Source organism: Lissotriton helveticus, chromosome 12 (assembly GCF_964261635.1).
Source record: "Lissotriton helveticus chromosome 12, aLisHel1.1, whole genome shotgun sequence".
Lineage (NCBI taxonomy): Eukaryota > Metazoa > Chordata > Amphibia > Caudata > Salamandridae > Lissotriton > Lissotriton helveticus.
Window position 1 is genome coordinate 388,608,522 of NC_136073.1, and position 26,540 is coordinate 388,635,061.

A 26,540-nucleotide genomic window follows, 5' to 3' on the forward strand; every position below is an offset into this window, starting at 1 on the left:
CGGGGCCAAAACCTGCCCCTTCTTCATGGACTGTGAAGAGAGAACGCCAAACTCAGCTTGCACTTTTCAAATTCGTTTTTATTTGAAAAAGGGCGTCGCCTGCCCTAAGTGGGTGGAGTTTTCGACACCAAGACTTCTGGTATATGTAGTCTGGGTGCCACTAACAAACCGGAGGGTTAAGGTGCTGTGGTGAGCCCTCATCATAGCGCTTGCGCATCTTGCTTAAACATATATATATATATATAACATTTCTATGGCAAAATGAAACCTCTCATTTTGTTCCTTTTCAAATTAAATGTATTAAGTGTTACCACTTTATTCCAATCAAGATGACTTCAGGTGTGCCATACTTTTGTCATAAGTAAGACTGTTAGCGTTCTAGTTGTTCTTTAGAACACTCTGGGACATTCTGTCATTGGGCTATAGTTGGGCTACATCTGGCTGATATTTGGGCTACATTTGGGCTCTTTTGTCTCTGGTGGCCATCTTGGGAGACTGCATATCAGAATTTTTTTAATGAAATATAAGAGGATTTGAGAAGTCACTCAAAATGTGCCCTAATTTTTCTTTCTTCAGCACTAATCATAATTTCTATGGCAAAATGACCCCCCTCATTTTGTTCCTTTGCAAATTAAATGTTTTAAGTGTTAACACTTTATTCCAATCAAGATGACTTCAGGTGTGCCATACTTTTGTCCTAAGTAAGACTGTTAGCGCTCTAGTTGTTCTTTAGAACACTCTGGGACATTCTGTCACTGGGCTATAGTTGGGCTACATCTGGCTGATATTTGGGCTACATTTGTTTTTTTTTGTCTCTGGTGGCCATCTTTGGGCTACATTGGGCTACATTGGGCTACATTGGGCTACATTTGGGCTCTAACATATATATAGCCCAATGTAGCCCAATATATATTTTTCAAAGTTAATTTTCGTAAAAACCACTGGAGCATATATCTTGAGACATAGCAAAGGCACATCGGGCTACCAGTCCCTACAATTTTGCCAAGTTTTGTGGAAATCCATTCAGCCGTTCGAGCTAAAAGTGAGTCCAACCGCCCTATGGAAAACTCAATGATTAAAACACGTTTTGGGACCCCCCTTTTTTCTCGGCCCCCGCTTGACGAAACCCCCCCAAACTTTCAGGGGACGCTCAGAAACAAAATGTGCCATTTTCCTGAAACTTTCAGCCAATTCCGTCCATCAACGCCAAAGTTATTCAACATAGAATTTTCAGAAATCCCTATTCGAAAAAATCCTAACTATATATACCTACTGGCGACTGCCAGTAGGTAATATATATATATATATATAACATTTCTATGGCAAAATGAAACCCTTCATTTTGTTCCTTTTCAAATTAAATGTATTAAGTGTTACCACTTTATTCCAATCAAGATCACTTCAGGTGTGCCATACTTTTGTCATAAGTAAGACTGTTAGCGTTCTAGTTGTTCTTTAGAACACTCTGGGACATTCTGTCATTGGGCTATAGTTGGGCTACATCTGGCTGATATTTGGGCTACATTTGGGCTCTTTTGTCTCTGGTGGCCATCTTGGGAGACTGCATATCAGAATTTTTTTAATGAATATAAGAGGATTTGAGAAGTCACTCAAAATGTGCCCTAATTTTTCTTTCTTCAGCACTAATCATAATTTCTATGGCAAAATGAACCCCCTCATTTTGTTCCTTTGCAAATTAAATGTTTTAAGTGTTAACACTTTATTCCAATCAAGATGACTTCAGGTGTGGGGCGTGGCTTGCGCGCCGCTTCTGCATGGCGTGTCGCGCTTGAGCTCCGAGGCGAGTTCGGCCCGTTGAGCTAATTTCTCCGTTATTACCTGCCCCTAGTAGCGGAAAAGGCAGACTTCAGCAGCGGAACATGCAGGCAGCTGCTTGATGGGGTTTTTCTGATGTTTTGGACCACGGCTGCATGACTTCTATTTCACGCTCCTGAGAAGCTCGTTTTTCCTCACGGACAGCCGCCATTTTACCGCTCTTGACGCTGCTGCAGTTTCTCCTCAGAAGCACCGCGTTTACTACCATATTACAGTTGGAAGTGGCTGTCCAGGGTGTTTTGCCTTTGATGCCTGCAGTTGGTAACATTTATTACTTTTTTCTGTTATTTTCTTGCTGCTTGGCTGGGAATTCAGCTGTCCACGCGCTGTTTCTTTCAGTGCAATTCTCTCATGTAGGTGTAGTTCTTTTTTTCTACGAACTTATTACTGTGCTCCCCTGCGTTATTGTAGCTATTTACTATTTTGCTACGTGCTTGCCCTGCATATAAGTCCGCCGCTATTAATAAGTAGCGTCCATTGAGCTCAGTGTGCTATAGCTTTTCTGATACAGGCTGCGCAGCTATTCCTCTTTTCAAGTGGTTGTATACTCTCTTTTGGAGGCTGTTTCTTCATGGCTGCAAATATGGGGCGTTCCTCGACCAACAAAGACTCCAAAGATACTGCTTCGTCGCTAAAAAGACTTAAGTCAGTGTCTCCTACACCTGAGTCTTCTCAGTCAGACACCACTTCCACGTTGGACACAATACTTGCGCGCCTCAATGAAGTACATGATATTGCGCAGTCAACAAAAACTAACACGGACTTATTACAAGTAGAGATATCTGCTATCAGGAATGATTTTAAAGCCCTCTCTCTTCGTGTTTCTGGTACTGAATCACGAATCAGTTGTGCTGAAGATGGTATACAAAAACAATCCAAATCCCTCAACCACTTAGAGCGCTCAATGGCGGCATTGCGCAGAGACCTCACTGAGCAGGAGGACCGTAATCGTAGATCTAACCTACGTATTTTTGGTTTGCCGGAAGATTCAGAGAAATCATCTTCCTCTATGATAGAGTTCCTATCCCACTGGATTCCAGACACCTTACAAATCTCATTCAACAGAGACTTTGAGATAGAAAGAGCACACCGTGTTCCAACGTTTCGATCTAAGACGGCTGCCCAGCCAAGAGCAATCATATTTAAGCCATTGCGGCATCAACATACTGAACTGATTCTCTCTCATATGCGGAAAGCTAAACAAGTCATCTGGGACGGACACCGGATCTCAATTTCTCAGGACTTTGCCAGAGATACCGTTATAAGGAGGAAAGGCTTCTTAAATCTTCGGAAACGTCTTTCTGAGATGGGTATTCCCTTTTCGTTTTCTGGTCCATCGAAGTTCCGCATTACCTACAAAGGTCGTTCCAGAATTTTCGATGAGCCGGCTGACCTAGCTACTTTCCTGGACAACCAGCTGGAAATAGAGATGGAGATTCAGAAAGCGACCTCGCAGACTCCTGGTGCCTCGGGCACTTGAACTATCTCCTTCTTTTTCTATTGATATATTTTTCTGTATGCCTGGTTCTCTGCTCTCTCTTGGTGTGCTTATATGTCGGTCTTAACTTCCAAGATTGTTAATGGTATTTTTCTGTTCTTCATATGTCCATTCTTCTTTCTGTTCTCACCTTCTTCCTTACATTTATACTTGTTCGTTCTTTCTATACTTCTCCTCTTACAAGTACTTCTTCTTATTTTTATATGGTTCTATTACTCTTCTTTTTTATTCCGCTCGTTGTCTCTCCTCCTTTCTTTATTATTCTTCTTTTGCACCATGCCTTCTATTTTGTCTCTATAATTTAACTCTACCTTTTTTTATTTCTGTCTTTTACCATTTTTTCCTTCGTATCACTTTTCTTCTCTCTTGCCCTTTCTCTTAATTCGTTATATTGCTTTTTCTGCTGTGCATCATCTTCTTTCTTTCTTTTTTCTTCCTTTTGGATGTTGTATTACCTTTCTTTTCTCATATTTCCGTATATTCCTCTTTTTTCCACGTCGACTTCATAGTGTTAATATATACAGTTATAAATTGTTTATTAAATATACAGTTACTTTTTGTAGGATATACATTTTGTTTGTCATGCTGTAATCTAGTGCTCATGATTTACCTCATGCTGATTGTTTCTTAGAATTTGTTTTACTCTATTTGGTACTATAACTATGTTTCTCATCATTAGACTGTTAGCTGAATGGGTTTATATCTTTTCTTAGCTATAGTTTGCCTATTTACATTATTAAGATGTTGTGCGATGCTGCTTTTGTTTCTTACCAGTTCCCCTATTCCTGCTATCTGGTTACCATATTTCTTTGGGGCTATTGCTATTAATTATTTATTCGCCTAGTACGGGTCCCTTACTCGCCTTTCCACGTTCTCCCTAGTATGATGTTGGTCTTTTTAGGCCTTCCCTCCTGCTTCTTCTCTCCCTCCTTTCTTTTCTCTTTTCTTCTCTTCTTCCTTTCTCTTTTTCTTGGGTTCCCCATTTGGACCTTCCCACAATGTTTCTTTTGTTTGATGATTGGCTCCTTGTAGTTCTGCCGTTGGTCTTCTTTCTGTCATCCATGTTGTCGTTTTTTGATTTTTCTGTTTTTCCATGCCGGGTTTAAATGTATTATCCCTTAATATTAAGGGGTTAAATCATCCGGTGAAGAGGTCGAAAATTTTAGATTATTGTAAATCCCTGTCGTCTGATTTGGTTCTTTTTCAAGAGACCAAGGTCACTAACAAAGAAGCGTTGTTTTTGAGGAAGGAATGGGTTTCGGGTGTTTGCTGCTCTGATGCCCTGGGTAAACGAAATGGAGTTATTACCTTAGTCTCAAAGAATTCTGGTTTATCGCTACTTTCTTCTGAGCATGACTCTGAGGGTCGTTGGTTGTTATCTAAATTATCGGATGGCCAGCATGAGTTGTATGTGATGAATATTTATGCACCTAATGTTGATGATCCGTCCTTTTGGAAATCGGTTACCAAAAAACTAAATGACACCCCGCACTCTGGCAATCTTATTGTGGGTGGTGATTTTAATTTACCAATGGACCCTTTTTTAGACAGGAATTCTGCATTCCGGTTTCGTCCTCCTAAATCCCACAAACAAATGCTTAACATGTGCTCCATTACTCATCTCCAAGACATTTGGCGTCTTCATAACCCCACTGGTCGTGATTTCTCTTTCTTCTCTTCGCCTCACTCTTCCTTCTCTCGTATTGACTATCTCTTAGTTCATTCTTCTCTTGTTTCATCTTCTTCTTCTCCGCTTATACATCCTATTTTAGTCTCTGATCATGCTGCGGTCACTTTTACTTTATCATCGTTTGCCCCTAAATCACGCGCTCGCTCGTGGAGATTGAATACCGAAGTTTTACATGATTCTTCCCAGGTTGATGAATTCTCTACAGCTATAGATACCTTTTTTCATGAGAACGAAGGCTCTGTCTCTTCCCCAATTGTTCTATGGGATTCCTTTAAATGTACTTTTCGTGGTCAGGTCATTAAATGTATGTCCAAACGTAATTCAGATATTAAAAAAGAACTTACGGACTTGTCATCTGAAATAAAAACTTTGGAAGCTTCCTTCAGACATTCTAAGGATCCAACTTGTTTACAGCAAATAAAGTTACTTAAATACAAATATAATACCATTGTTACTAAAAGAGCCTATATTGGGGTACAAGCTCAAAAATCAAAGAAGTTGCTGTTAAAAAATCGAGCTGGGAAAATCTTGGCTGCTACATTAAAATTTCAGGACTTCTCTTTTAAATCCTCGCAGATCTCTTCTATTACTGACCACGCCGGTTCTAAAAAATTCCAAACACAAGAAATACTTGAAGTTTTTCGTGACTTTTATAATAAGTTGTATACTCCTTCTAATCAGTCCTCTTTTGACCAGTGTCAAGTTTTTTTTAAATCGGTTCCGATTCAGTCGGTCTCTGATGCTGATCGCTCTTTTTTAAATAAACCTATTTCCCCCGACGAAATTGAATCTGCGATTAAAGCTACTCGGTCTGGCAAAGCTCCAGGCCCTGATGGGTATCCAATCTTATTTTATAAAACTTTTCTCTCTACACTTGTCCCCAAATTAAAATCTGTCTTTGACTCTTTTATTAAAGGTGGGTCTGTCTCTGGTACGGCTGCTGAAGCTACTATAGTAGTGATCCCGAAAAAGGGGAAAGATCATTCGGATCCTAAAAACTTCCGACCTATCTCTCTCCTTAACATGGAAGCAAAGATTTTTGCTAAAATCCTGGCCAAAAGACTAGAATCCTTTGTCCCTCTTCTTGTTCATCCTTCCCAAACTGGTTTTGTGAAAGGCCGTCTTGCGCGAGACAATATACACACTTTCTGTCATGTTCTCGGTGCTGCCAAACGCTCTCAACTTCCTGCCGCGGCCTTGGCCCTTGATGCGGAAAAGGCTTTCGACAAGGTCTCTTGGCCGTTTCTTCGTGCTGTTTTATGCGCACACAATCTTGGCGACTCTTTCATTAATATGATTATGTCCTTATATTCTCAACCCAAAGCTAACATTAGAGTTAATGGTGCTACGTCCTCTTTTTTCAATCTTAGTCAGGGCACTCGACAGGGTTGTCCCTTATCCCCGCTCTTATTTTTATTATCCATTGATCCTCTTCTTCGGTTGATTGACCTACATCCTGATATCAAGGGTTTCGCTTTTGGCCCTCACTGTATTAAAACTGCTGCATACGCAGATGATGTTCTTATTTTTTCAGATGATATCGCTCTGGCAATCCCGGCTATTTCTAACATCATTTCCTTATTCTCTTCGGTTTCAGGGTATACCCTAAATAAAGACAAGACGGAACTGTTCCCTTTGAATGCCTATTGTTTCCCCTCGCATATGGGCTCAGCGGGTTTTAAGTGGCAGTCTACACACTTGAAATACTTAGGAATTTATTTTTGTTCTACTTTATCTACCACTATTGCTTATAATGAATCTCAGACTATACTTAAAGTGCGTCGTCTTTTGGATACATGGTCTCCGAAACATATTTCTTGGTGGGGTCGCCTCCAAACTCTCAAAATGATGATCACGCCGATTATTAATTTTGTTTCCCCCATGCTGCAGATTAAATTGTCAGATTCCTTTTTTCGCGAAATCGATATTCTGACTTCTAAATTTTTGTGGAATGACAAACGTGCTCGACTTGCATACAAATTTCTGCGTCGTCCTTGTGATATGGGAGGTTGTAATTTTCCTGATTGGGAGAAATATCAGACTGCTTTTTTGGCGTCTCAAGGGGCTTTATGGTTTTCTCCGCCATCTCTTCATGTTCCTTCTTGGCTGCTCATAGAACAGCATTTAGCATCTCCTTTGCCTACTGCCTCTTTTTGCACTGCATCTACTTTGCATATCCTATTTTCCCGGTCTATCATTCTTGATACAATTGCGGCGGTCAGGAAAATAGACAAGAAGGTGGCAATTCCGTTGCATAAAACCAGGTGGACATCTATTTGGCGGAACTCCAAATTTAAGCTTATCATTTCTCCCACCCTCATCTCCTATTGGGCAGACAAAGGAATCTCTCTTGTTAAACATCTATATGGGGCTTCTGACGAACCATTACCCTTCTCTGCCTTGGCTCAGAAGCATTCCTTAACAAATATTGATTTTTATACTTTTCTTAAAATTAAGGTGGCCATTGCCAAAGTTCGTCTTCATCCTACTTCTTCTACCATCTCACTTTTTCATATTTGGATCAAGTCTGGTCATGTTGCCTCCAAAATTTATAAATTTTTGTCCTCTGCTTCACTCCCTGAACAGACGGTTGCTCACCAAAAATGGTTACATCATTTTGATCATGCCATTACAGAGCATATTTCCTCTGAAACTTGGCAATCAATTGGTAAATTCTCTCTTCGTAATAAAATCGCACCTTCTTTAATGCAGTCGAAGTTTTTTTCTATTAATCTCCTCCACTGGACGCCTGTGCGTCTTCACTCACTTAACCTTAAAGAGTACAACTTATGCTGGAGCTGTGGTCTGATGGCAGGCGACTTTCCTCATATGTTTTTTCATTGTTCCTTGCTTCAACCTTTTTGGAACCTCATTCAGAAACATCTTTCTCTTATTTTTGGTATTGAGCTCCAACTTTCCTTCTCCGTAATTTTATTAGGCCCACTGGCTGCCCCTACTCCTCTCCCTTTAGATCCATTGGAGTTACAGTTGTTGGATCTCCTCCTGACTGTAGCGGTGAAAATTATTCTTATGGAGTGGAAATCCTTCTCATCGGTTTCCTATCATACGTGGTGGGCTTGGGTCTCCTTTTTACGCAGTGCACACACTTCGGTTGATCAAGCTCACCTCTCTCCATCTATTTCTAGTAGGGTTTGGAAAGCTTTGGATGATTATATGGAGTTGTCTTCCAAAGGGTTGGTTCCTTAGTTTCCTTTTGATGTGTTTGTCTAATTGTTGTCTGCTATTTGGTCTCTAGGCTGGGTTAGTCCTGTGGGAATCCTTCTTTTCTCTTTTTTTCTCTTCTCTCTTTCCTGTCTTCTCTTCCTACTCGTCCTCTCTTTACTCTTTCTCTTTTCTCCTCTCTTCTTCTTTTCTGTTTCCTCCCCTATCCCCTTCTCCACATTTTGATAGTGATACGTTTGTTTTATTGCCTTGATAGTGGCTTTTACTTGAATGAAATCTATATCTCCCAAGGCTAATGTTCCTTATATATATATAATCTCTTGGTTTACCTCTCAATTTTAGCCCTTTTTGCATATGTCTATTGCATCGATTGTATCACTTGTATTGTATTTCATATTCATTATTCTTACCATTATTCTCATCAATACAATTTTCTTGAAATCAAAAAAAAGATGACTTCAGGTGTGCCATACTTTTGTCATAAGTAAGACTGTTAGCGCTCTAGTTGTTCTTTAGAACACTCTGGGACATTCTGTCACTGGGCTATAGTTGGGCTACATCTGGCTGATATTTGGGCTACATTTGTTTTTTTTGTCTCTGGTGGCCATCTTTGGGCTACATTGGGCTACATTGGGCTACATTGGGCTACATTTGGGCTCTAACATATATATAGCCCAATGTAGCCCAATATATATTTTTCAAAGTAAATTTTCGTAAAAACCACTGGAGCATATATCTTGAGACATAGCAAAGGCACATCGGGCTACCAGTCCCTACAATTTTGCCAAGTTTTGTGGAAATCCATTCAGCCGTTCGAGCTAAAAGTGAGTCCAACCGCCCCATGGAAAACTCAATGTTAAAAACACGTTTTGGGACCCCCCTTTTTTCTCGGCCCCCGCTTGACGAAACCCCCCCTAACTTTCAGGGGGCGCTCAGAAACAAAATGTGCCATTTTCCTGAAGATTTCAGCCAATTCCGTCTATCAACGCCAAAGTTATTCAACATAGAATTTTCAGAAATCCCTATTCAAAAAAATCCTAACTATATATACCTACTGGCGACCGCCTGTAGGTAATATATATATATATATATATATATATATATAGATATATATATATATATATATATATATATATATATATATATATATATATAATTCAAACAGGTTGCCACAAAGTGCGGGGGCCGCTCGAAGTTCACATCATCATAACGAAGGCCCCAGCAGAGTCAGCTTTCTCATTTTCATTAAAACGCGGCTCGACGCGTTTCGGGCCACCGCCCTTGTTCACGAGCCTCTTGTAATAAAGAAACAGCAACATTTTCTGATGTAAGCCGCTTGTTTTTAGAGACAAAGTCCGCCCACCTGGGCGTGTCTTCAAACCATATTCGGTGTCGGCACCCAAGTGCCCTCTGGTAGTTGCAGTCACCATCAGTTCTATTACCCCAGTGGGTTGTGCTGATTTCGATATTTTCAATTTATAAAATCCCAAGTGGGTCAATGAAATGTCAAAGGATGAGTTTGCTGGATTATGTCACCCACTCGTTTTCGAAGGAACTCCGCTCCAATATGGCACCGGGCTTTCCCAGTGTCTGGATCCGCTGGTGCGGCGGGCCACCTCGCGACCGGGACTGGCCGCAAAACATAATTCAAACAGGTTGCCACAAAGTGAGGGGGCCGCTCGAAGTTCACATCATCATAACGAAGGCCCCAGCAGAGTCAGGTTTCTCATTTTCATTAAAACGCGGCTCGACGCGTTTCGGGCCACCGCCCTTGTTCACAAGCCTCTTGTAATAAAGAAACAGCAACATTTTCTGATGTAGGCCGCTTGTTTTTAATGACAAAGTCCACCCACCTGGGCGTGTCTTCAAACCATATTCGGTGTTGGCACCCAAGTGCCCTCTGGTAGTTGCAGTCACCATCAGTTCTATTACCCTAGTGGGTTGTGCTGATTTCGATATTTTCAATTTATAAAATCCCAAGTGGGTCAATGAAATGTCAAAGGATGAGTTTGCTGGATTATGTCACCCACTCGTTTTCGAAGAACTCCGCTCCAATATGGCACCGGGCTTTCCCAGTGTCTGGATCCGCTGGTGCGGCGGGCCACCTCGCGACCGGGACTGGCCGCAAAACATAATTCAAACAGGTTGCCACAAAGTGAGGGGGCCGCTCGAAGTTCACATCATCATAACGAAGGCCCCAGCAGAGTCAGCTTTCTCATTTTCATTAAAACGCGGCTCGACGCGTTTCGGGCCACCGCCCTTGTTCACAAGCCTCTTGTAATAAAGAAACAGCAACATTTTCTGATGTAGGCCGCTTGTTTTTAATGACAAAGTCCACCCACCTGGGCGTGTCTTCAAACCATATTCGGTGTTGGCACCCAAGTGCCCTCTGGTAGTTGCAGTCACCATCAGTTCTATTACCCTAGTGGGTTGTGCTGATTTCGATATTTTCAATTTATAAAATCCCAAGTGGGTCAATGAAATGTCAAAGGATGAGTTTGCTGGATTATGTCACCCACTCGTTTTCGAAAAACTCCGCTCCAATATGGCACCGGGCTTTCCCAGTGTCTGGATCCGCTGGTGCGGCGGGCCACCTCGCGACCGGGACTGGCCGCAAAACATAATTCAAACAGGTTGCCACAAAGTGAGGGGGCCGCTCGAAGTTCACATCATCATAACGAAGGCCCCAGCAGAGTCAGCTTTCTCATTTTCATTAAAACGCGGCTCGACGCGTTTCGGGCCACTGCCCTTGTTCACGAGCCTCTTGTAATAAAGAAACAGCAACATTTTCTGATGTAGGCCGCTTGTTTTTAATGACAAAGTCCGCCCACCTGGGCGTGTCTTCAAACCATATACGGTGTTGGCACCCAAGTGCCCTCTGGTAGTTGCAGTCACCATCAGTTCTATTACCCTAGTGGGTTGTGCTGATTTCGATATTTTCAATTTATAAAATCCCAAGTGGGTCAATGAAATGTCAAAGGATGAGTTTGCTGGATTATGTCACCCACTCGTTTTCGAAGAACTCCGCTCCAATATGGCACCGGGCTTTCCCAGTGTCTGGATCCGCTGGTGCGGCGGGCCACCTCGCGACCGGGACTGGCCGCAAAACATAATTCAAACAGGTTGCCACAAAGTGAGGGGGCCGCTCGAAGTTCACATCATCATAACGAAGGCCCCAGCAGAGTCAGCTTTCTCATTTTCATTAAAACGCGGCTCGACGCGTTTCGGGCCACTGCCCTTGTTCACGAGCCTCTTGTAATAAAGAAACAGCAACATTTTCTGATGTAGGCCGCTTGTTTTTAATGACAAAGTCCGCCCACCTGGGCGTGTCTTCAAACCATATACGGTGTCGGCACCCAAGTGCCCTCTGGTAGTTGCAGTCACCATCAGTTCTATTACCCCAGTGGGTTGTGCTGATTTCGATATTTTCAATTTATAAAATCCCAAGTGGGTCAATGAAATGTCAAAGGATGAGTTTGCTGGATTATGTCACCCACTCGTTTTCGAAGAACTCCGCTCCAATATGGCACCGGGCTTTCCCAGTGTCTGGATCCGCTGGTGCGGCGGGCCACCTCGCGACCGGGACTGGCCGCAAAACATAATTCAAACAGGTTGCCACAAAGTGAGGGGGCCGCTCGAAGTTCACATCATCATAACGAAGGCCCCAGCAGAGTCAGCTTTCTCATTTTCATTAAAACGCGGCTCGACGCGTTTCGGGCCACCGCCCTTGTTCACGAGCCTCTTGTAATAAAGAAACAGCAACATTTTCTGATGTAGGCCGCTTGTTTTTAATGACAAAGTCCGCCCACCTGGGCGTGTCTTCAAACCATATTCGGTGTTGGCACCCAAGTGCCCTCTGGTAGTTGCAGTCACCATCAGTTCTATTACCCCAGTGGGTTGTGCTGATTTCGATATTTTCAATTTATAAAATCCCAAGTGGGTCAATGAAATGTCAAAGGATGAGTTTGCTGGATTATGTCACCCACTCGTTTTCGAAGAACTCCTCTCCAATATGGCACCGGGCTTTCCCAGTGTCTGGATCCGCTGGTGCGGTGGGCCACCTCGCGACCGGGACTGGCCGCAAAACATAATTCAAACAGGTTGCCACAAAGTGAGGGGGCCGCTCGAAGTTCACATCATCATAACGAAGGCCCCAGCAGAGTCAGCTTTCTCATTTTCATTAAAACACGGCTCGACGCGCTTCGGGCCACCGCCCTTGTTCACGAGCCTCTTGTAATAAAGAAACAGCAACATTTTCTGATGTAGGCCGCTTGTTTTTAATGAGAAAGTCCGCCCACCTGGGCGTGTCTTCAAACCATATTCGGTGTCGGCACCCAAGTGCCCTCTGGTAGTTGCAGTCACCATCAGTTCTATTACCCCAGTGGGTTGTGCTGATTTCGATATTTTCAATTTATAAAATCCCAAGTGGGTCAATGAAATGTCAAAGGATGAGTTTGCTGGATTATGTCACCCACTCGTTTTCGAAGAACTCCGCTCCAATATGGCACCGGGCTTTCCCAGTGTCTGGATCCGCTGGTGCAGCGGGCCACCTCGCGACCGGGACTGGCCGCAAAACATAATTCAAACAGGTTGCCACAAAGTGAGGGGGACGCTCGAAGTTCACATCATCATAACGAAGGCCCCAGCAGAGTCAGCTTTCTCATTTTCATTAAAACGCGGCTCGACGCGTTTCGGGCCACCGCCCTTGTTCACGAGCCTCTTGTAATAAAGAAACAGCAACATTTTCTGATGTAGGCCGCTTGTTTTTAATGACAAAGTCCGCCCACCTGGGCGTGTCTTCAAACCATATTCGGTGTCGGCACCCAAGTGCCCTCTGGTAGTTGCAGTCACCATCAGTTCTATTACCCCAGTGGGTTGTGCTGATTTCGATATTTTCAATTTATAAAATCCCAAGTGGGTCAATGAAATGTCAAAGGATGAGTTTGCTGGATTATGTCACCCACTCGTTTTCGAAGAACTCCGCTCCAATATGGCACCGGGCTTTCCCAGTGTCTGGATCCGCTGGTGCGGCGGGCCACCTCGCGACCGGGACTGGCCGCAAAACATAATTCAAACAGGTTGCCACAAAGTGAGGGGGCCGCTCGAAGTTCACATCATCATAACGAAGGCCCCAGCAGAGTCAGCTTTCTCATTTTCATTAAAACGCGGCTCGACGCGTTTCGGGCCACCGCCCTTGTTCACGAGCCTCTTGTAATAAAGAAACAGCAACATTTTCTGATGTAGGCTGCTTGTTTTTAATGACAAAGTCCGCCCACCTGGGCGTGTCTTCAAACCATATTCGGTGTCGGCACCCAAGTGCCCTCTGGTAGTTGCAGTCACCATCAGTTCTATTACCCCAGTGGGTTGTGCTGATTTCGATATTTTCAATTTATAAAATCCCAAGTGGGTCAATGGAATGTCAAAGGATGAGTTTGCTGGATTATGTCACCCACTCGTTTTCGAAGAACTCCTCTCCAATATGGCACCGGGCTTTCCCAGTGTCTGGATCCGCTGGTGCGGTGGGCCACCTCGCGACCGGGACTGGCCGCAAAACATAATTCAAACAGGTTGCCACAAAGTGAGGGGGCCGCTCGAAGTTCACATCATCATAACGAAGGCCCCAGCAGAGTCAGCTTTCTCATTTTCATTAAAACACGGCTCGACGCGCTTCGGGCCACCGCCCTTGTTCACGAGCCTCTTGTAATAAAGAAACAGCAACATTTTCTGATGTAGGCCGCTTGTTTTTAATGACAAAGTCCGCCCACCTGGGCGTGTCTTCAAACCATATTCGGTGTCGGCACCCAAGTGCCCACTGGTAGTTGCAGTCACCATCAGTTCTATTACCCCAGTGGGTTGTGCTGATTTCGATATTTTCAATTTATAAAATCCCAAGTGGGTCAATGAAATGTCAAAGGATGAGTTTGCTGGATTATGTCACCCACTCGTTTTCGAAGAACTCCGCTCCAATATGGCACCGGGCTTTCCCAGTGTCTGGATCCGCTGGTGCAGCGGGCCACCTTGCGACCGGGACTGGCCGCAAAACATAATTCAAACAGGTTGCCACAAAGTGAGGGGGCCGCTCGAAGTTCACATCATCATAACGAAGGCCCCAGCAGAGTCAGCTTTCTCATTTTCATTAAAACGCGGCTCGACGCGTTTCGGGCCACCGCCCTTGTTCACGAGCCTCTTGTAATAAAGAAACAGCAACATTTTCTGATGTAGGCCGCTTGTTTTTAATGACAAAGTCCGCCCACCTGGGCGTGTCTTCAAACCATATTCGGTGTCGGCACCCAAGTGCCCTCTGGTAGTTGCAGTCACCATCAGTTCTATTACCCCAGTGGGTTGTGCTGATTTCGATATTTTCAATTTATAAAATCCCAAGTGGGTCAATGAAATGTCAAAGGATGAGTTTGCTGGATTACGTCACCCACTCGTTTTCGAAGAACTCCGCTCCAATATGGCACCGGGCTTTCCCAGTGTCTGGATCCGCTGACAGGCGCTGAAGAGTAACATCGCCTCAGGATTCAGTTGCTTGGATATTTGTTCCGCTTGTGAAACGGAGCTCCTCACCCCGACCAAGGCAGGCCGTTGTATAATGTTTAAGCAAGATGCGCAAGCGCTATGATGATGGCTCACCACAGCACCTTAACCCTCCGGTTTGTTAGTGGCACCCGGACGATGATTGAAGGCTCCCTCTTGATTCGAAAGAATGTCCGACGCGTTTCGGGGCCAAAACCCGCCCCTTCTTCATGGACTGTGAAGAGAGAACGCCAAACTCAGCTTGCACTTTTCAAATTCGTTTTTATTTGAAAAAGGGCGTCGCCTGCCCTAAGTGGGTGGAGTTTTCGACACCAAGACTTCTGGTATATGTAGTCTGGGTGCCACTAACAAACCGGAGGGTTAAGGTGCTGTGGTGAGCCCTCATCATAGCGCTTGCGCATCTTGCTTAAACATATATATATATATAACATTTCTATGGCAAAATGAAACCTCTCATTTTGTTCCTTTTCAAATTAAATGTATTAAGTGTTACCACTTTATTCCAATCAAGATGACTTCAGGTGTGCCATACTTTTGTCATAAGTAAGACTGTTAGCGTTCTAGTTGTTCTTTAGAACACTCTGGGACATTCTGTCATTGGGCTATAGTTGGGCTACATCTGGCTGATATTTGGGCTACATTTGGGCTCTTTTGTCTCTGGTGGCCATCTTGGGAGACTGCATATCAGAATTTTTTTAATGAAATATAAGAGGATTTGAGAAGTCACTCAAAATGTGCCCTAATTTTTCTTTCTTCAGCACTAATCATAATTTCTATGGCAAAATGAACCCCCCTCATTTTGTTCCTTTGCAAATTAAATGTTTTAAGTGTTAACACTTTATTCCAATCAAGATGACTTCAGGTGTGCCATACTTTTGTCCTAAGTAAGACTGTTAGCGCTCTAGTTGTTCTTTAGAACACTCTGGGACATTCTGTCACTGGGCTATAGTTGGGCTACATCTGGCTGATATTTGGGCTACATTTGTTTTTTTTTGTCTCTGGTGGCCATCTTTGGGCTACATTGGGCTACATTGGGCTACATTTGGGCTCTAACATATATATAGCCCAATGTAGCCCAATATATATTTTTCAAAGTTAATTTTCGTAAAAACCACTGGAGCATATATCTTGAGACATAGCAAAGGCACATCGGGCTACCAGTCCCTACAATTTTGCCAAGTTTTGTGGAAATCCATTCAGCCGTTCGAGCTAAAAGTGAGTCCAACCGCCCTATGGAAAACTCAATGATTAAAACACGTTTTGGGACCCCCCTTTTTTCTCGGCCCCCGCTTGACGAAACCCCCCCAAACTTTCAGGGGACGCTCAGAAACAAAATGTGCCATTTTCCTGAAACTTTCAGCCAATTCCGTCCATCAACGCCAAAGTTATTCAACATAGAATTTTCAGAAATCCCTATTCGAAAAAATCCTAACTATATATACCTACTGGCGACTGCCAGTAGGTAATATATATATATATATATAACATTTCTATGGCAAAATGAAACCCTTCATTTTGTTCCTTTTCAAATTAAATGTATTAAGTGTTACCACTTTATTCCAATCAAGATCACTTCAGGTGTGCCATACTTTTGTCATAAGTAAGACTGTTAGCGTTCTAGTTGTTCTTTAGAACACTCTGGGACATTCTGTCATTGGGCTATAGTTGGGCTACATCTGGCTGATATTTGGGCTACATTTGGGCTCTTTTGTCTCTGGTGGCCATCTTGGGAGACTGCATATCAGAATTTTTTTAATGAATATAAGAGGATTTGAGAAGTCACTCAAAATGTGCCCTAATTTTTCTTTCTTCAGCACTAATCATAATTTCTATGGCAAAATGAACCCCCTCATTTTGTTCCTTTGCAAATTAAATGTTTTAAGTGTTAACACTTTATTCCAATCAAGATGACTTCAGGTGTGGGGCGTGGCTTGCGCGCCGCTTCTGCATGGCGTGTCGCGCTTGAGCTCCGAGGCGAGTTCGGCCCGTTGAGCTAATTTCTCCGTTATTACCTGCCCCTAGTAGCGGAAAAGGCAGACTTCAGCAGCGGAACATGCAGGCAGCTGCTTGATGGGGTTTTTCTGATGTTTTGGACCACGGCTGCATGACTTCTATTTCACGCTCCTGAGAAGCTCGTTTTTCCTCACGGACAGCCGCCATTTTACCGCTCTTGACGCTGCTGCAGTTTTTCCTCAGAAGCACCGCGTTTACTACCATATTACAGTTGGAAGTGGCTGTCCAGGGTGTTTTGCCTTTGATGCCTGCAGTTGGTAACATTTATTACTTTTTTCTGTTATTTTCTTGCTGCTTGGCTGGGAATTCAGCTGTCCACGCGCTGTTTCTTTCAGTGCAATTCTCTCATGTAGGTGTAGTTCTTTTTTTCTACGAACTTATTACTGTGCTCCCCTGCGTTATTGTAGCTATTTACTATTTTGCTACGTGCTTGCCCTGCATATAAGTCCGCCGCTATTAATAAGTAGCGTCCATTGAGCTCAGTGTGCTATAGCTTTTCTGATACAGGCTGCGCAGCTATTCCTCTTTTCAAGTGGTTGTATACTCTCTTTTGGAGGCTGTTTCTTCATGGCTGCAAATATGGGGCGTTCCTCGACCAACAAAGACTCCAAAGATACTGCTTCGTCGCTAAAAAGACTTAAGTCAGTGTCTCCTACACCTGAGTCTTCTCAGTCAGACACCACTTCCACGTTGGACACAATACTTGCGCGCCTCAATGAAGTACATGATATTGCGCAGTCAACAAAAACTAACACGGACTTATTACAAGTAGAGATGTCTGCTATCAGGAATGATTTTAAAGCCCTCTCTCTTCGTGTTTCTGGTACTGAATCACGAATCAGTTGTGCTGAAGATGGTATACAAAAACAATCCAAATCCCTCAACCACTTAGAGCGCTCAATGGCGGCATTGCGCAGAGACCTCACTGAGCAGGAGGACCGTAATCGTAGATCTAACCTACGTATTTTTGGTTTGCCGGAAGATTCAGAGAAATCATCTTCCTCTATGATAGAGTTCCTATCCCACTGGATTCCAGACACCTTACAAATCTCATTCAACAGAGACTTTGAGATAGAAAGAGCACACCGTGTTCCAACGTTTCGATCTAAGACGGCTGCCCAGCCAAGAGCAATCATATTTAAGCCATTGCGGCATCAACATACTGAACTGATTCTCTCTCATATGCGGAAAGCTAAACAAGTCATCTGGGACGGACACCGGATCTCAATTTCTCAGGACTTTGCCAGAGATACCGTTATAAGGAGGAAAGGCTTCTTAAATCTTCGGAAACGTCTTTCTGAGATGGGTATTCCCTTTTCGTTTTCTGGTCCATCGAAGTTCTGCATTACCTACAAAGGTCGTTCCAGAATTTTCGATGAGCCGGCTGACCTAGCTACTTTCCTGGACAACCAGCTGGAAATAGAGATGGAGATTCAGAAAGCGACCTCGCAGACTCCTGGTGCCTCGGGCACTTGAACTATCTCCTTCTTTTTCTATTGATATATTTTTCTGTATGCCTGGTTCTCTGCTCTCTCTTGGTGTGCTTATATGTCGGTCTTAACTTCCAAGATTGTTAATGGTATTTTTCTGTTCTTCATATGTCCATTCTTCTTTCTGTTCTCACCTTCTTCCTTACATTTATACTTGTTCGTTCTTTCTATACTTCTCCTCTTACAAGTACTTCTTCTTATTTTTATATGGTTCTATTACTCTTCTTTTTTATTCCGCTCGTTGTCTCTCCTCCTTTCTTTATTATTCTTCTTTTGCACCATGCCTTCTATTTTGTCTCTATAATTTAACTCTACCTTTTTTTATTTCTGTCTTTTACCATTTTTTCCTTCGTATCACTTTTCTTCTCTCTTGCCCTTTCTCTTAATTCGTTATATTGCTTTTTCTGCTGTGCATCATCTTCTTTCTTTCTTTTTTCTTCCTTTTGGATGTTGTATTACCTTTCTTTTCTCATATTTCCGTATATTCCTCTTTTTTCCACGTCGACTTCATAGTGTTAATATATACAGTTATAAATTGTTTATTAAATATACAGTTACTTTTTGTAGGATATACATTTTGTTTGTCATGCTGTAATCTAGTGCTCATGATTTACCTCATGCTGATTGTTTCTTAGAATTTGTTTTACTCTATTTGGTACTATAACTATGTTTCTCATCATTAGACTGTTAGCTGAATGGGTTTATATCTTTTCTTAGCTATAGTTTGCCTATTTACATTATTAAGATGTTGTGCGATGCTGCTTTTGTTTCTTACCAGTTCCCCTATTCCTGCTATCTGGTTACCATATTTCTTTGGGGCTATTGCTATTAATTATTTATTCGCCTAGTACGGGTCCCTTACTCGCCTTTCCACGTTCTCCCTAGTATGATGTTGGTCTTTTTAGGCCTTCCCTCCTGCTTCTTCTCTCCCTCCTTTCTTTTCTCTTTTCTTCTCTTCTTCCTTTCTCTTTTTCTTGGGTTCCCCATTTGGACCTTCCCACAATGTTTCTTTTGTTTGATGATTGGCTCCTTGTAGTTCTGCCGTTGGTCTTCTTTCTGTCATCCATGTTGTCGTTTTTTGATTTTTCTGTTTTTCCATGCCGGGTTTAAATGTATTATCCCTTAATATTAAGGGGTTAAATCATCCGGTGAAGAGGTCGAAAATTTTAGATTATTGTAAATCCCTGTCGTCTGATTTGGTTCTTTTTCAAGAGACCAAGGTCACTAACAAAGAAGCGTTGTTTTTGAGGAAGGAATGGGTTTCGGGTGTTTGCTGCTCTGATGCCCTGGGTAAACGAAATGGAGTTATTACCTTAGTCTCAAAGAATTCTGGTTTATCGCTACTTTCTTCTGAGCATGACTCTGAGGGTCGTTGGTTGTTATCTAAATTATCGGATGGCCAGCATGAGTTGTATGTGATGAATATTTATGCACCTAATGTTGATGATCCGTCCTTTTGGAAATCGGTTACCAAAAAACTAAATGACACCCCGCACTCTGGCAATCTTATTGTGGGTGGTGATTTTAATTTACCAATGGACCCTTTTTTAGACAGGAATTCTGCATTCCGGTTTCGTCCTCCTAAATCCCACAAACAAATGCTTAACATGTGCTCCATTACTCATCTCCAAGACATTTGGCGTCTTCATAACCCCACTGGTAGTGATTTCTCTTTCTTCTCTTCGCCTCACTCTTCCTTCTCTCGTATTGACTATCTCTTAGTTCATTCTTCTCTTGTTTCATCTTCTTCTTCTCCGCTTATACATCCTATTTTAGTCTCTGATCATGCTGCGGTCACTTTTACTTTATCATCGTTTGCCCCTAAATCACGCGCTCGCTCGTGGAGATTGAATACCGAAGTTTTACATGATTCTTCCCAGGTTGATGAATTCTCTACAGCTATAGATACCTTTTTTCATGAGAACGAAGGCTCTGTCTCTTCCCCAATTGTTCTATGGGATTCCTTTAAATGTACTTTTCGTGGTCAGGTCATTAAATGTATGTCCAAACGTAATTCAGATATTAAAAAAGAACTTACGGACTTGTCATCTGAAATAAAAACTTTGGAAGCTTCCTTCAGACTTTCTAAGGATCCAACTTGTTTACAGCAAATAAAGTTACTTAAATACAAATATAATACCATTGTTACTAAAAGAGCCTATATTGGGGTACAAGCTCAAAAATCAAAGAAGTTGCTGTTAAAAAATCGAGCTGGGAAAATCTTGGCTGCTACATTAAAATTTCAGGACTTCTCTTTTAAATCCTCGCAGATCTCTTCTATTACTGACCACGCCGGTTCTAAAAAATTCCAAACACAAGAAATACTTGAAGTTTTTCGTGACTTTTATAATAAGTTGTATACTCCTTCTAATCAGTCCTCTTTTGACCAGTGTCAAGTTTTTTTTAAATCGGTTCCGATTCAGTCGGTCTCTGATGCTGATCGCTCTTTTTTAAATAAACCTATTTCCCCCGACGAAATTGAATCTGCGATTAAAGCTACTCGGTCTGGCAAAGCTCCAGGCCCTGATGGGTATCCAATCTTATTTTATAAAACTTTTCTCTCTACACTTGTCCCCAAATTAAAATCTGTCTTTGACTCTTTTATTAAAGGTGGGTCTGTCTCTGGTACGGCTGCTGAAGCTACTATAGTAGTGATCCCGAAAGAGGGGAAAGATCATTCGGATCCTAAAAACTTCCGACATATCTCTCTCCTTAACATGGAAGCAAAGATTTTTGCTAAAATCCTGGCCAAAAGACTAGAATCCTTTGTCCCTCTTCTTGTTCATCCTTCCCAAACTGGTTTTGTGAAAGGCCGTCTTGCGCGAGACAATATACACACTTTCTGTCATGTTCTCGGTGCTGCCAAACGCTCTCAACTTCCTGCCGCGGCCTTGGCCCTTGATGCGGAAAAGGCTTTCGACAAGGTCTCTTGGCCGTTTCTTCGTGCTGTTTTATGCGCACACAATCTTGGCGACTCTTTCATTAATATGATTATGTCCTTATATTCTCAACCCAAAGCTAACATTAGAGTTAATGGTGCTACGTCCTCTTTTTTCAATCTTAGTCAGGGCACTCGACAGGGTTGTCCCTTATCCCCGCTCTTATTTTTATTATCCATTGATCCTCTTCTTCGGTTGAATGACCTACATCCTGATATCAAGGGTTTCGCTTTTGGCCCTCACTGTATTAAAACTGCTGCATACGCAGATGATGTTCTTATTTTTTCAGATGATATCGCTCTGGCAATCCCGGCTATTTCTAACATCATTTCCTTATTCTCTTCGGTTTCAGGGTATACCCTAAATAAAGACAAGACGGAACTGTTCCCTTTGAATGCCTATTGTTTCCCCTCGCATATGGGCTCAGCGGGTTTTAAGTGGCAGTCTACACACTTGAAATACTTAGGAATTTATTTTTGTTCTACTTTATCTACCACTATTGCTTATAATGAATCTCAGACTATACTTAAAGTGCGTCGTCTTTTGGATACATGGTCTCCGAAACATATTTCTTGGTGGGGTCGCCTCCAAACTCTCAAAATGATGATCACGCTGATTATTAATTTTGTTTCCCCCATGCTGCCGATTAAATTGTCAGATTCCTTTTTTCGCGAAATCGATATTCTGACTTCTAAATTTTTGTGGAATGACAAACGTGCTCGACTTGCATACAAATTTCTGCGTCGTCCTTGTGATATGGGAGGTTGTAATTTTCCTGATTGGGAGAAATATCAGACTGCTTTTTTGGCGTCTCAAGGGGCTTTATGGTTTTCTCCGCCATCTCTTCATGTTCCTTCTTGGCTGCTCATAGAACAGCATTTAGCATCTCCTTTGCCTACTGCCTCTTTTTGCACTGCATCTACTTTGCATATCCTATTTTCCCGGTCTATCATTCTTGATACAATTGCGGCGGTCAGGAAAATAGACAAGAAGGTGGCAATTCCGTTGCATAAAACCAGGTGGACATCTATTTGGCGGAACTCCAAATTTAAGCTTATCATTTCTCCCACCCTCATCTCCTATTGGGCAGACAAAGGAATCTCTCTTGTTAAACATCTATATGGGGCTTCTGACGAACCATTACCCTTCTCTGCCTTGGCTCAGAAGCATTCCTTAACAAATATTGATTTTTATACTTTTCTTAAAATTAAGGTGGCCATTGCCAAAGTTCGTCTTCATCCTACTTCTTCTACCATCTCACTTTTTCATATTTGGATCAAGTCTGGTCATGTTGCCTCCAAAATTTATAAATTTTTGTCCTCTGCTTCACTCCCTGAACAGACGGTTGCTCACCAAAAATGGTTACATCATTTTGATCATGCCATTACAGAGCATATTTCCTCTGAAACTTGGCAATCAATTGGTAAATTCTCTCTTCGTAATAAAATCGCACCTTCTTTAATGCAGTCGAAGTTTTTTTCTATTAATCTCCTCCACTGGACGCCTGTGCGTCTTCACTCACTTAACCTTAAAGAGTACAACTTATGCTGGAGCTGTGGTCTGATGGCAGGCGACTTTCCTCATATGTTTTTTCATTGTTCCTTGCTTCAACCTTTTTGGAACCTCATTCAGAAACATCTTTCTCTTATTTTTGGTATTGAGCTCCAACTTTCCTTCTCCGTAATTTTATTAGGCCCACTGGCTGCCCCTACTCCTCTCCCTTTAGATCCATTGGAGTTACAGTTGTTGGATCTCCTCCTGACTGTAGCGGTGAAAATTATTCTTATGGAGTGGAAATCCTTCTCATCGGTTTCCTATCATACGTGGTGGGCTTGGGTCTCCTTTTTACGCAGTGCACACACTTCGGTTGATCAAGCTCACCTCTCTCCATCTATTTCTAGTAGGGTTTGGAAAGCTTTGGATGATTATATGGAGTTGTCTTCCAAAGGGTTGGTTCCTTAGTTTCCTTTTGATGTGTTTGTCTAATTGTTGTCTGCTATTTGGTCTCTAGGCTGGGTTAGTCCTGTGGGAATCCTTCTTTTCTCTTTTTTTCTCTTCTCTCTTTCCTGTCTTCTCTTCCTACTCGTCCTCTCTTTACTCTTTCTCTTTTCTCCTCTCTTCTTCTTTTCTGTTTCCTCCCCTATCCCCTTCTCCACATTTTGATAGTGATACGTTTGTTTTATTGCCTTGATAGTGGCTTTTACTTGAATGAAATCTATATCTCCCAAGGCTAATGTTCCTTATATATATATAATCTCTTGGTTTACCTCTCAATTTTAGCCCTTTTTGCATATGTCTATTGCATCGATTGTATCACTTGTATTGTATTTCATATTCATTATTCTTACCATTATTCTCATCAATACAATTTTCTTGAAATAAAAAAAAAGATGACTTCAGGTGTGCCATACTTTTGTCATAAGTAAGACTGTTAGCGCTCTAGTTGTTCTTTAGAACACTCTGGGACATTCTGTCACTGGGCTATAGTTGGGCTACATCTGGCTGATATTTGGGCTACATTTGTTTTTTTTGTCTCTGGTGGCCATCTTTGGGCTACATTGGGCTACATTGGGCTACATTGGGCTACATTTGGGCTCTAACATATATATAGCCCAATGTAGCCCAATATATATTTTTCAAAGTTAATTTTCGTAAAAACCACTGGAGCATATATCTTGAGACATAGCAAAGGCACATCGGGCTACCAGTCCCTACAATTTTGCCAGGTTTTGTGGAAATCCATTCAGCCGTTCGAGCTAAAAGTGAGTCCAACCGCCCCATGGAAAACTCAATGTTAAAAACACGTTTTGGGACCCCCCTTTTTTCTCGGCCCCCGCTTGACGAAACCCCCCCTAACTTTCAGGGGGCGCTCAGAAACAAAATGTGCCATTTTCCTGAAGATTTCAGCCAATTCCGTCTATCAACGCCAAAGTTATTCAACATAGAATTTTCAGAAATCCCTATTCAAAAAAATCCTAACTATATATACCTACTGGCGACCGCCTGTAGGTAATATATATATATATATATATATATATAGATATATATATATATATATATATATATATATATATATATATATATATATAATTCAAACAGGTTGCCACAAAGTGCGGGGGCCGCTCGAAGTTCACATCATCATAACGAAGGCCCCAGCAGAGTCAGCTTTCTCATTTTCATTAAAACGCGGCTCGACGCGTTTCGGGCCACCGCCCTTGTTCACGAGCCTCTTGTAATAAAGAAACAGCAACATTTTCTGATGTAGGCCGCTTGTTTTTAGAGACAAAGTCCGCCCACCTGGGCGTGTCTTCAAACCATATTCGGTGTCGGCACCCAAGTGCCCTCTGGTAGTTGCAGTCACCATCAGTTCTATTACCCCAGTGGGTTGTGCTGATTTCGATATTTTCAATTTATAAAATCCCAAGTGGGTCAATGAAATGTCAAAGGATGAGTTTGCTGGATTATGTCACCCACTCGTTTTCGAAGGAACTCCGCTCCAATATGGCACCGGGCTTTCCCAGTGTCTGGATCCGCTGGTGCGGCGGGCCACCTCGCGACCGGGACTGGCCGCAAAACATAATTCAAACAGGTTGCCACAAAGTGAGGGGGCCGCTCGAAGTTCACATCATCATAACGAAGGCCCCAGCAGAGTCAGCTTTCTCATTTTCATTAAAACGCGGCTCGACGCGTTTCGGGCCACCGCCCTTGTTCACAAGCCTCTTGTAATAAAGAAACAGCAACATTTTCTGATGTAGGCCGCTTGTTTTTAATGACAAAGTCCACCCACCTGGGCGTGTCTTCAAACCATATTCGGTGTTGGCACCCAAGTGCCCTCTGGTAGTTGCAGTCACCATCAGTTCTATTACCCTAGTGGGTTGTGCTGATTTCGATATTTTCAATTTATAAAATCCCAAGTGGGTCAATGAAATGTCAAAGGATGAGTTTGCTGGATTATGTCACCCACTCGTTTTCGAAGAACTCCGCTCCAATATGGCACCGGGCTTTCCCAGTGTCTGGATCCGCTGGTGCGGCGGGCCACCTCGCGACCGGGACTGGCCGCAAAACATAATTCAAACAGGTTGCCACAAAGTGAGGGGGCCGCTCGAAGTTCACATCATCATAACGAAGGCCCCAGCAGAGTCAGCTTTCTCATTTTCATTAAAACGCGGCTCGACGCGTTTCGGGCCACCGCCCTTGTTCACAAGCCTCTTGTAATAAAGAAACAGCAACATTTTCTGATGTAGGCCGCTTGTTTTTAATGACAAAGTCCACCCACCTGGGCGTGTCTTCAAACCATATTCGGTGTTGGCACCCAAGTGCCCTCTGGTAGTTGCAGTCACCATCATTTCTATTACCCTAGTGGGTTGTGCTGATTTCGATATTTTCAATTTATAAAATCCCAAGTGGGTCAATGAAATGTCAAAGGATGAGTTTGCTGGATTATGTCACCCACTCGTTTTCGAAGAACTCCGCTCCAATATGGCACCGGGCTTTCCCAGTGTCTGGATCCGCTGGTGCGGCGGGCCACCTCGCGACCGGGACTGGCCGCAAAACATAATTCAAACAGGTTGCCACAAAGTGAGGGGGCCGCTCGAAGTTCACATCATCATAACGAAGGCCCCAGCAGAGTCAGCTTTCTCATTTTCATTAAAACGCGGCTCGACGCGTTTCGGGCCACCGCCCTTGTTCACAAGCCTCTTGTAATAAAGAAACAGCAACATTTTCTGATGTAGGCCGCTTGTTTTTAATGACAAAGTCCACCCACCTGGGCGTGTCTTCAAACCATATTCGGTGTTGGCACCCAAGTGCCCTCTGGTAGTTGCAGTCACCATCAGTTCTATTACCCTAGTGGGTTGTGCTGATTTCGATATTTTCAATTTATAAAATCCCAAGTGGTCAATGAAATGTCAAAGGATGAGTTTGCTGGATTATGTCACCCACTCGTTTTCGAAGAACTCCGCTCCAATATGGCACCGGGCTTTCCCAGTGTCTGGATCCGCTGGTGCGGCGGGCCACCTCGCGACCGGGACTGGCCGCAAAACATAATTCAAACAGGTTGCCACAAAGTGAGGGGGCCGCTCGAAGTTCACATCATCATAACGAAGGCCCCAGCAGAGTCAGCTTTCTCATTTTCATTAAAACGCGGCTCGACGCGTTTCGGGCCACTGCCCTTGTTCACGAGCCTCTTGTAATAAAGAAACAGCAACATTTTCTGATGTAGGCCGCTTGTTTTTAATGACAAAGTCCGCCCACCTGGGCGTGTCTTCAAACCATATACGGTGTTGGCACCCAAGTGCCCTCTGGTAGTTGCAGTCACCATCAGTTCTATTACCCTAGTGGGTTGTGCTGAT